We start from the raw sequence: 12,713 nt of genomic DNA, 5'->3' as shown, positions 1-12,713 counted from the left end.
GGCTCATTTTCCTCTCCAATTGTAATTCTTTTGTCATACTTATCCCCAACTGCTGCTTTGGGCACAAATCTCTCCCCATCCATCCCCTTTCCCTCTATGTAGGTCTTTATATCCGTCCTGCTTTCATTTATTCCATGCTGACTGGGCAGCTAAGTAGTGCAGTGGTTGGAGCACCAGTGCAGGAGTCAGAAGGACCTGAGTTCAAATCTCACCTCAGACACTTGACATTCACTAGTTGTGTGATCTTGGGCAAGTCACTTAACCTCAGTTGCCTCATCCTGGGTCATCTCCAGTCATCCTGATGAATGTCTGGTCACTGGATTCAGATGGCTCTAGAGGAGAAGTGAGGCTGGTGACCTGCACAGCCCTCCCTCACTCAAAACAAAGTCAAGTGCAAGTCATGTCATTATTTCTCTGATGGCATGGTCTTCTTTGGCAACAAAGGACGAACACACACTTATTCCATCCTGACTATTCTTTCCCTCACTTCCCACCTGCTACTTCCTTCCACTGCCCTCCGGAAACTACCTTCAACTGTGAACAAACTTCCCACAACCTGGAATAAACTTCTTTCATTTTCCCAACTTCCCCCAACTCCTTGCATTAACTAAAATCTGGCTCCCACTGAGAATATTTTAGTCTCTATTACCCTCTCCCAGAGGAAATTCATTTTCTAAATTCCTTGCCCAAATGGGAAAGTATTCACCCTCTGGGGGTATCTCTCTTGTTAGCTCTTGGACGCTATTGGGCACCTACTCCTAGGCCTAATGCCACCTTCCTAGATGACTTCAGTACCTGCTTCCTACATTTTTCCTCCCTAAAGAGGAGTCTAGAGACTCTGATGTAATTCTTGGCAACTTCAACATCCATGTTGATGACTCACTGAACACCTTAACCTCTGATTTTCTCATCCTCCTGATCCTGGAGATCTCCTTCTTATTCTCTTATAGCTTCACAATTACATAGTCCCACCCCAGACCTCATTATCACCTAGCATTGCTCCAACTCAGAGAGCTCAGAATGCGAGTTTTGCTTCTCTGACCACTCTCCCATATCTTCTAACTGGGCTACTCCCTAACCTCTGACAAAACTTGAGTTTCTGCCCTCATTGGAAATAATCTCCAACCTTCCACCCTCTCCCCACTCACTCATTAGCCTCTTCTTGATGATTTGCCCAGTCTAGCTCCCTGATTGCCTCTCAGTTCTGAACTTTTTTCATTCCAAGTCAATCATCTCTTTTCCTATGTCCAGAAGCTTAGACTGGACTAGATAAAACCTTTAAGAGGTTACTATGTGCCAGGAATTTATACTAAAATCTGAGGAAACAAACATAAACAAAAAGAAAGCCCCTGCCCTCAAGGACCTTACATTCTAATGAAAGAAGACAATATATAAAAAGGAGCTGAAGGGGAGGAGGAGATCTGGCAAGGTGGAAAAATGAGCCAGGTAAGACATGACCATGACTACAATGGATATTTCCTTATATGGACACTGGAGAAGGAACTCACCATTCCAAGGAAGAGGAACTTCCAGAGTGAGAAGGCCTTTAAGTATGGAGGTGGAAAAACAGTCAAGAGATTCAAGGGCTGGAGGTTAGAAATGTAGTTTACAAGGGTAAACTCTATTCCCATCCTTCTGAGACCTAATCAGGGGGAAGGGAACATGCCCAACCAGTGTCTAGATCAAAAGTCAACAGGAGAAAGCCCCCAAAGAAAGTCCTGAAGGTTTCTTCTTTCTCTCATTAAAATGATAATACCTGCAAAAGGCAAGATAAGATAAAAATCTTTCTCTAGCATTTAGCAGTTAAACCACCTTCTTTTTCCTCCTTCCTATTCCTAGCCTACAGGTGCTGAAATATTCTGATGTTCTGAGAGTTTTGAATGAATGTTTAGTTTGTGCAAATTTTGGAAATCATTGCTCTACATAACAATATAATAACATCTTAAGCATTTTGTTCATCCTTCAAAGATATTTTTATTGGAGGAGAAAGGGAAAAAAATCTTCGAAATAAAAGTAAAATTCTTTCACTCAGAAGTTTCCATTGTTTTTCTGGGCCTTCACCTCTCTAGTAATGAATTAAAGAGTAAACTAATGTTCATGGATCTGTTAGTTGGCTAGCTAGTCAAGAATTTTCCCAAAGTTGCTGGAAACTCAATGAAATTACCTATGCCTTGTAGAGGCTCTCACAGAATGATTCCAACAGCAGGAAATTCAGGAATTGTGACAGGAGGTGAGGGAAATATATTTGAGGCAGTGGGGCTTTGGGTCATATTCCATAGGGCCAGGGAGTATGTCGGCATTCACTATTATCTGGAGAAGCTTGATAGGGCTATATAGGCATTTTACCTCTGCCCACCCCTCCATTAGCACCTTCAACGTAAATGACAAAGCAACCTGAACATCCTTTATGGAAGTCTGCCCAGGAAAGGGAAGCCAATGGTGTTGCTGGTGCACGGACTTCTGGGATTATGTTACCCAAATATGAGGATATAAGCAAGACAACCTTTTGGAACTGTGAGGGAATAAGGAGAAAGCTAGTCTGGGCAAGTATAATGGATCTTTAATAATCTTCTGCCCATTGAAGTAAACTACCTTCCTTTGAAAATCTACTTGGTACCCAAGTGGGCCCCATAGTGAACAAAGACAGCCATTTCTTTCTGTTAGAGGTAAAAGTCTCATGTTTGAAATGTAATCTACTAATGCTTCCCCTGCACTTCTTTCCCAGTCTTGAAGAATTCTGGAAGTGTGTAGAAGTTGACCCTTGTGAGAACAAACTACCTAAATAAACAGGTAGTTAAAGGCAGGGCTCTGACTTGAGAGCTGTTGATATTGATGAGTTAGTATAGAGCTAAGCTTTGTTCAAGGGTCTGATGTTGACTCTATAGGCCCTTTAAACCACTCCTGTTGCCTGAAGCCAGAATTTATTGCAACATACATCAACTTAGAAGAGTTACTTCAGCAAAAGTCTCTTTTAGGGTGCTTTTGTTGCACTGAAATAAATTTCTCAAAGATAACTTCCTTCTCCCTTCCACCCAACCCCCTCCACTACCTTAGTGCCTTAAAGACCGTAAGAGATTTATTCCTCTGAATTAAGGCACCAGATCTTTTGGAGATTCCAGTTAAAATGCAAATAGCCTACATTAAGCCATTAACAGCTAATTGACACATACTCTGGAACTAGGAGGAGTTTCCTAGGGCTTTAGTGAGTTGAGGTCTTATCTGTGAAGAAATAGGACATAGTGGGTAAAGCAAGCTCAAATAAGCCTGCCAATTGTTAAATTTTTCACTTGAGCATTTATACCTTGGAAATCTGAAAATATTATAAATCAGGGTTGGATTTATCATTTCATTGATTGTCTAGACTTAAGAAAGTAATGGATAAAATGTTAATAATGCAAATTAAACATAAAAAATGTGTTCTGTATACATCCCCAGAACTGGATCCCTTCTCGCTTTTCCCTCTAACTCTCACAGAGAGATGGCTGTTAAACATTTAGTGTCACACTGCTAGATATAGACAAAGTAAATTTTTATGGTAAAAACAGGAAAAATCTAAAAGATAGGGAGGAAGAGTTCACGTAAGATTTATGCAATACAATATCTGTAGAGGGGACTAAGGGGAAGTAATAAGCAGTTGGGGGTAACATGAGATCATTGGGAAGATAGGCATCCAGGATAGGGTAGGGCATGGAAGGACAATGGGTAGGGCACTGACGACCTTTTTCCCAATTTACCTAGAGTTGATCTGGTCATTGGCACTGGTCATTGCTGCTGAAGTGTGTGTAACAAGAAACTGTTTATAAAAAACACTGAGACAATATAAGTATTTAAGCATATGACTTTATTTGTACAACTGTGCTTATACCAAATGTTTTTTAAAAAAACTATCTGCCAAATTCTTCAATAAAATGCAGTTACTTTAGGGTGGAAGGCAGCAGCCACATAGCAAAATGTACACTATATAACTCAAGATTGAGGACAAAGGCTATAATCTTATTCTTTTTGCCATGTGCCCCAGAAGACCTTTAGAGTCATTGCGAAAATTTTTGTCTTAAATCTCAATTTATGGTGCTACATTCCTTAAAATCTTCCCAGTGACCTAGCTAATTTTCTGACTTGCTTTGTGTCACCACTTCTGATCATTTTACCTAAAACTTACTGCTTGTGGTCAGAGTTTGAAAAGATTAGCTCTGCATAATCTGGTCAGAAATGAAGGTATCTGCCCTCTTTAAAAAAAAAAAATATTAGGGACCCTATAGCTTTTTCTTTAATTACCACTTTCCTGTGAGAGGGCGTGGCCTAATGGAGGGAGAGCAGGTCTCAGGGGAAGGAAGATCTAAGCTTAAGACCTGTCTCTCACATGTACTGACTATCTTGCCCTGGACAATTCTCTTAACTTTTCAATAATGAAGGCAACTCTCTCAGACTACGATTTGTCAATGTTTAACCATATGTATTGGTGGAAGAAGTTTTCTCATCGTCAGCTCCCAATTACAATGAAATTACAGTTCCATCCCCCTTCATTTTCTTTTACCATGTCTCTCTCTCCCCACCCCCCACCCCAAACCCTTGGGAGTAGAGGGAACAGCAGCAGCCTTCTAAGCACAGCATCAAGCACTTGGCAAACGTTCTAGCCAAGTGCAGTCAGTAAACATTTATTGAGCTCAGCCTTGAACATCTAACTGTATTCTGGACGTTAACTGGAGGTCCTATTCACATTTAAAACTCAACATGTCCAAAACAGAATTCATTTTTCTCTCTAAACCCCCACCCCTCATTCAAACCTCCCTATTTCTGCTGAGAAAACCACTATCATTCAGATTATCCAGGTTCCTAAACTTTACAACTTTCACTTTATTTCATTACCTGGCCATCTTCTCACCAAGCACCACAACCTGTAGCCTCTAATCCCCATTTCTTGCCTTTCTTTCTCTTGAGTTACATACAATCAACCCTGTCATTGCTTCTAGAAAGGATATGTCAGTCTATTCCCTTATTGTTCCACTTAACACCTCTAGGACCTTCTGACACAAAATATTCCTCCCTTGCCACCACATGTGTGGTCTCCTCCAATTAGATTGCACACTCATTCAGGGCAGGGACAATGTTCACTTTCATACTTGTATCACCAGAAATTAACATGGTTCCTAACTTTTAATAAATGTTTTGACATTCACTCATTCATTTATCCTTTACTCTTCCTTCTCTGTTATCCCCCACATCTACTCAATTGTCAAATCTTGTCAACTCTTGTCATCTTATATCTAGTCCATTCATACAGTCACTATCCCAGCCCAAGATCTTATTTCTTCTCTGTTGAAATATTGCTATAACTTCCTAAATGGTATATGATTCTAGTGTCTCCCCTTCTCTGATCTATCCTCCATACAGCTACTAAACAAATGTTCCTAAAACAGATCTATGTCACGCCTCTATTTGGTCATGTTCAGTGATTTCTTATTGCCTGTAAGATAAAATGTCTGGCACTTAAATTCCTCCATGATCTAGATATTGCTTCCCTTTCTGAACTCATTTCATATTATTTCTTTTCATGCAACTTTATTTCCAGCCAGTCTGATTCATTTGCTGCTTTCTAAACTCAACATTCTATCTACCATTACTATGTCTTTGCACAAACAATACTCCTTCCCATATTCCTAGAATACATCTCCCTCTCACTTCTACATCTTAGAATCTGTAATTCCTTTAGGGCTCAGTTCATATATTACCTTCAAAATTGAGTCCTGATTTCCTTACCCCTCACTACTTTTCTCTCCCTCCTCTGATTGCTGTATATTTACTGAACTGCATACCTATTGTATTCCCCTTAGAACAAAGGTCCTTAAACCTTTGTGTCATCAACCTCTTTAACAATCTGGTAAAACCTATAGATCTCTTCTCTAAATTGGCTTTTTTAAATATCATAATCGAAGGACATGCCGTATTTCATTTCTATATTAGAGAAAAATAAAGATGTATTTTTTCCTGTCAAAGGACATAGATACTCCAAAATCCATCCATGGACCTTAGCCCTGTCAGAATTATGAGAGCAGACCTTGCTTGGCACCATGACTTGGACATAATAGACACTTAAGAAAATCTTGTTGGATTTTATTAAATCCATTCTTGAAACACTGAAGAACTTCCTGAATAGAAGATACACAGTTTTCTGGAATGCATAATAGATAGAGCACTTGACTTGGAGTCAGTAAGACTCATCTTCATGAGTTCAAATCTAGCCTCAGACACTAACAAACTGAGTGATCCTGGGCAAGTCACTTAAGCCTGTCTGCCTCCATTTTCTCATCAATAAAATGAGCTGGAGAGGGAAATGGCAAACCACTTCAGTATCTTTGCCAAAAACAGAACAACAAATGGAGTCACAAAGAGTCAGGCCCAACTGTGTAATATGAAGAGATCTAAAAGAAGGCTTCAGCATGTTGGCTGTATCTCCTGTGGATGACTGATAGGAAGGCATGGAAGAGTCTCACAGGGGAAAGCGTTGTTGGGCACCTTGGTGTGAACATCCTCTCCCCTCATTAATGAGCACAGACACCTCAAAGTATTAATAGGGATCATAACATATATCTGAAGTGTGATTTCAAGTAAAATAAGAAGCCAAAATGATGTTTTTATTGTAGGGATATAATGGCCTCCAGTAAACACTTCCTGGCATCACTGTACTTGAGTACAGATTTATTTTATTAACATTTTCCTCTTAGTTGTCTAGCTTGCATTCTGCCCTGATCAAGTCACATCTAGAGAACTTTGTTGGATTTTAAGAGGTGCATTTTAAGAAGGACATCAATAAGCTCGAACACATGTGGAGGAAGGCCAAACAATGATAGAGAGTAGAAGCCATGCTGCACACGAAGTGCTGGAGATATTTAGCCAAGAGATAAGAAGATGGAGGAGAGAAAAGATAGCAGTCTTCAAACTGTTGTTTGGAAAGGAATAAGCATTTATTAAGCACCTTCTATGTGTTGGCCTCTGTGCTAAGAGATTTAAAATTATCTCATTTGATGCTCACCATGACACTGAGAGATAGATGCTACTATGATCCACATTTTATAGTTGGGGAAACTGAGGTAGATTTGGCCAGATCATAGACCTAATAAGTGTCTGAGGTCAGATTTGAACTCAGGTCTCCTTGACTCCAACTCAGTATCCTACACACTGTGCCACCACCAGCTTCCTGATTTAGCAAGAGAAATTATACTTCTTCTGGTTGTTGTAAGATGGAAGAACTCCTGAGTGACGGGTGAAAGAGGAAAAGAGGTAGATTTTAGCGCTCTTAAATACTGCAATGATCAGTCAGTCAATAAACATTTATTCAGCATCTACTATGTTCCAGGTACTGTACTAAACACCTTTGATGTCAAAGATTTAGGAGTTCCCTTCTATCATGCGGTACTCATCCATACCTGCCCATCTTCATTGACTTTTGTCCATGTCCTCCCACAGTTTCACTGCATGGGATCTGTCCAATGTGCTAGGGGCTTTCTTTCCTTCCCCTTGACATTCCAAGGCCACCAGTGAAACACACCAGCTGCCTCTAATTTCTCACCCTGGCTATATAATTACTTGATGAACATCTTGCATTATGGTTTCGGTTCTTCTTTGAGGTTTCTCATTGGTTGCCCATCATGAGCCTCTCCCCCTTGTACTCTGGTATATTATTTATTTTTAGTTCTTCAGAGCCTGTTGAATCCTATGTTTCACTGCCAGACCACAACATTGGTAGAATATTGATATTAAAAAGGTGAATCTTTGTTTTCATAAGAATTTTCATAGGAAATTTGAGGTCATCCAAAGAGCTTTGCAGTTTCCTAAAGGCAATCCAAACTGTTCCACTTCTCTTGTATAACTCTGGGCCCAACTCAATGGCCATCTGAGCTGTCTCACACATGCACACTGACAGAAAGGCTCCATTGGTTGTTATTCCAAGCGTGTGTTGTAATCTGGGCAAGAGGTACTTTTTGTTGACTTGGTCTATCTTCTGTCTTTCCTAGTAGGTCTAACCCTTTATTTCAGGAGATTATGATATTTGGGCCTTGATACAGCACAATCAGCACAAAGTCATCTACAAACAGGAACATCTAGGACAGGGGATCTTAACCTTGTTTATAACCCCTTTGGCAGACTGGTGAAGCCTGTGGTTAGATGTCTTCTGAGAATATTATTTATGCCCATCTCAGCCACTTTTTAGTCATGTCTGACTCTTCATGACCTTTTTTGGGGTTTTCTTGGCAAAGGTGTTGGAGTGGTTTGTCATTTTCCTCTCTAGCTCACTTCTTATATATGAGGAAACTGAGGCAAAGAAGGTTAAGTGGCCACATAGCTAGTAAGTCGAGTAAGCCAGGAAGATGAGTCTTCTTGGTTCTCTAGTCTTCTAGTACTCTATCCACTGTGCTATCTGGCTGCCCAATAATGTTATTAAATGCATGAAATAAAATCTATAGTATTTGAAGGGCTCTGTTTGTTTTCATTGGCTGTCTCCCATGCCTGAAATGCCCTTAACATGATAACCTCTTAGCTTCTCTGGCTTCCTTTAAGTCTCAGCTAAAGGAGTCTTCCTACTGTCCTTCATGCTAGTGCTTTCCCTCTGAATTATCTTCAGTTGATCCTGTGTATAGCCTGTTTGTATGTAGTTTTGAGCCCCAAGAGAGCACGGATTATTTTTGTCTTTCTTTGTATACTTAGCACTTAGCATAGAGCTGGGCGCATAATAGAGACTTAATGTTTATTGATTTGAACTGATGGAAGAAAGAAGAAAGAAAGGAAACAAGCATTTATTAAACAAGTGCCTACTATGTGCCAGGCTCTTTACAAATATTATGTTTTTTCCAAATATTACAAAGCTTTATAAATATTATCTCATTTGATCCTCACAGCAGCCCTGGGAGGTAGAAAACCAATTATATTGAAGTAAAGATGTGGTTTTTTTTCTCATCCATGTTTAATCCCCTGAAATCTATTTACAGACCTCTGGGGGTCCCATAGATGACAGATTAAAAACTCCTTATTTAGAAGACTTCGCCATGCCCAGGGAGTGAATCCCTCTTCACCTTGGACTCTGTGCTAGACCTCCTCAATCACAATGACAAACACCTTCGGCAAGCACATAGCTCCTTGTTTTATGCCTCACCTTTGGCTCTGTGTATAATAAACAACCTCCCAACAGCCGAAGGCATCAATGAGTTACCAGAGACTCTTAAGTTTTCAAACAGTGACTAGCTGCTCCCTCATAGTGAATGCTGCAGGGAGGATTCTTACTTAGATACAGCTTGGGTTAGGTGACCTCAGAGGTCCCTTTGAATTCCAAGATTCTGTGATTCTTCTATTTAAGGAGTTAGGTGGATACACTACAGCAGAGTGCTTCTCAATAAAACTATACTGCAGACTAGAAGAATATCAAAATTCTCTATCAATGACCTTCTGTCTTCTATAGCTTCAGTGTGCTGGCCCTCAGTGGTTCATGGGGAAGGGTTCCAGATCCCAAGAAGAAGGAGAAAACTGGACATAGGAGAAGTAGGACACAGGGAGGGAAAAGATGAATAGGAGTCTATTTGTGAGGTTCATAGGTCTTACAGTGCAAGGACTGCCCGTAGTAAAAGTGCGGTGGCACAGAAAAAAATTTGCCACAGCCAAGGTGGATCATTGTTTAATAGATCACTGAACATGGGCTAGGGCAGTTAGGTGGTTGGGTGGATAGATCACTGAGCCTGGAGTCAGGAAGAGCTGAATTCAAATTGAGCCTCAGATACTTACTAGCTGCATGACCCTGGACAAGTCACTTAAGCCTGTTTGCCTCAGTTTCCTCACATGTATAATAAGTAGAGAAGAAAATGGGAAATCACTCCAGTACCTTTGTCAAGAAAATTCCCAAAAGGGTCATGAAGAGTCAGGCACGACTGAACAACAACTGAACATAGACTTCCTAAACACACATTGAATTCCTAAGGGAGACAAGACTCTGCAAGAGCCAGGTATAATTTTTCTTTCTAAAATTTGTTTCTTTTCAAAGTCTCAAGTGTTTTTCCTTTGCACAGTATTTCATCTCTGATTCTAAGTATAAATCACTTATTAATTGAGCTCAAGAAAAGCACTTAAAAGTTTAAAACTAGCCAAGCCTATTTTTCATTTCCCTAAAGCTGTAAAATGCTCAAATTACCTCCCTACACTCTCTTAAATAAAGTCATGGTGGTGTTTTATTTTGTTTTTCCTGGGTTAAGAAGAGGCATGAGACCTTCCTGCTTTCTCTGCAGACATGGAAAACTATGGGGATGATTGATAGGTTTCTTGATTATACTGAATTTCTTTTTTTCTTTCTCTTTTAAAACAATGTATAGCTCATTGAGTGGAGGGGGAGAGACATTTTCAGAAATGAAGGCATCAAAAAATGAGTTAAAAAAAGAAACATGATAAATTATTTCTATATCTAAAGACTTTGTGAGGACAAGTCAATCCATTTATGAAAAGAGACACTTAGAAGGAAAGCATTTTCTGAAGCACAGTTTCCATTTTATAGGCTTCAATCCCAATTCCAAGTACTTGTCCCAGTCAATCCTATCTCACTGGCATTAAGATTCCTGTTTCGTGTGCCTTATATACCCCTTACACACCCTTATACATGCCATACATCCTCATTTGCTACCAAGGAAAGACATGGAAAACAGGAGGAAAAGCAAATAAAAAGCATTTATTTTCTCTTGAGAGGCAGCATGATAAAGTGAGGAGCACTGTTTTAAGAATCAGAAACACCTCATCAAGCCCTGTTTCTGCCATTTGCTCTTTGCAAGAGTTTAGGCAAATCATGTGACCTTTCCCAATCTTCAGTTTCAGCATCTGTACAATGGGACTAACAATTCTTGTACTACCTACTTCTTGGGGTGGTTGCTATAATCAAAAAAGGTGTTAGAGACTCTTTGGAGCCATGAAGTTCTGTATAAACATGTCGTTATTTTTGTTGTTGACATACTGTTATTACTCAATGGGCAACACATTTATGAAATTAATTTCCCCCCTCGGAAGTTGGGTAGTAGAACTAAAGCTGCCCAAATATGAACACTTCCTGACTACCTGCAGTACTTAACTGTCTCTACCACACATTCTGCCACCTTTGTTGTTGTTTTTGAGTCATGTCCAACTTCTCATGACCCCATTTGGGGTTTTCTTGGTGAAGATACTGGAGTAGTTTGCCATTTCCTTCTGTAGCTCATTTTACAGATGAGGAAACTGAGGCAACCAGGGTTAGGTGACTTGCTCAAGGTCACATGACTAGTAAGTGTCTGAGGCTGGGTTTGAACTCATGACGATGAATCTTCCTTACTCCAGGTCTGGCTCTCCATCCATGGCACCACCTAGCTGCTCCATTTTGGCACCTGATTCCATCCATAGCTAATGTCCTATGATGTTCTCTGATCATGTCATAGAGATAAGTTCTATTCTTACCTCAACATGATAAATTTAAAATTTGGTACAAATAAGTACTTATTAAAAACCCACAATAGGTAGGGCACTGGAAGAAGGCAAAGAGTAAGAAAAAGTCGTAGGTTTTACATCCTAACTCATTTATATATTCTTTGAATCCAGGAAGTAGAATCTTGGCTGCCAAAAGAATAAGATCTAACCTCCATGCTCTGCCTCTCCCACTGACAGACACATCCAACCCCAAGTTCAAGTCCTGGTGCAGTAGGTGTTAGAGCAATCACGTAGAAAATGGATAATTTAAATGACATAATTTTATCATAAATCCAAGAATCATGCCTTACATGGGTAAAGCAATTTCAATTTAAAATGTACTTGAACATTCATGACCTTAGTTGATCCTCGTATTGATCTGGTAAAATAGGCAAGGCAGGAATTTTTATTCCCATTTTACTAATGAGGAGACATTTTTACTCTAGCAAGTGGAAATGGTTTACCCCATGTCACACAGTCACTAAGTAGAAACCTGGGTAGAACCAGGTATTCTGACTCCAAGTCCAGCCAGTCTGATAGGCTACTTCACAAGACAGGTAGTACATTTACAGAATCTATTACTCTAAGAAGTGGTTCAAGCTATAAATATAAAAAAAAAGGTTTAAGAAGGGTTTAGTGAACTTCATGGATGGCTGCTTCATAATGTATTAACTCCCTGTCTGTCCTGGCAGGGACTAAACTCATTCTGATCAGAAAGGCCTCTGCTGGCAGCAGCAAATGCTGCTTCAAAGGGAAGAGAAAGATAGAAAAGGGGGGAGGAGGATACATAGGGAAAACATTTTCCTTGTTTTTTCTCTCAAGATCTATGTGTATGTGAAGAGGGGAGGGAGACAGAATAGTTGGGGAAACGAGCCGAAAGAAGAGAATGAGGCAGAGCTCTGACATTAAGCAGAACAACATGCAATTATCAGGCTCCCAAATACTTGACTCCCTTATATCCCAAGGCTACTGAGAAAAGAAAGCACAAAAGGTGTCCCGGGAAGGTCTGAATGTGGGTCTCTGTGATTGGCTGGGGGCATTTGTACAGCAGAAAGAAGACTTATGCTTTGCAAAGCGAGGATTAACTTGAACAAAGGTCATGTGGCTCTCTCTGTAAAAGCGATGCTTAAGCTCCCTTTTAAGTGAGTATTTGTACAGTGAATATTTTTTTTTTGGCCTGCCTGTGGGGGATGGAAAGGGTCTTTAGACAACAGATGAGCCTAAACTGTGCAAACCGAGTGTTATGTTTT

Source organism: Notamacropus eugenii, chromosome 4 (assembly GCF_028372415.1).
Source record: "Notamacropus eugenii isolate mMacEug1 chromosome 4, mMacEug1.pri_v2, whole genome shotgun sequence".
In the NCBI taxonomy this organism is placed as follows: Eukaryota; Metazoa; Chordata; class Mammalia; order Diprotodontia; family Macropodidae; genus Notamacropus; species Notamacropus eugenii.
This window is presented reverse-complemented; position numbering follows the sequence as displayed.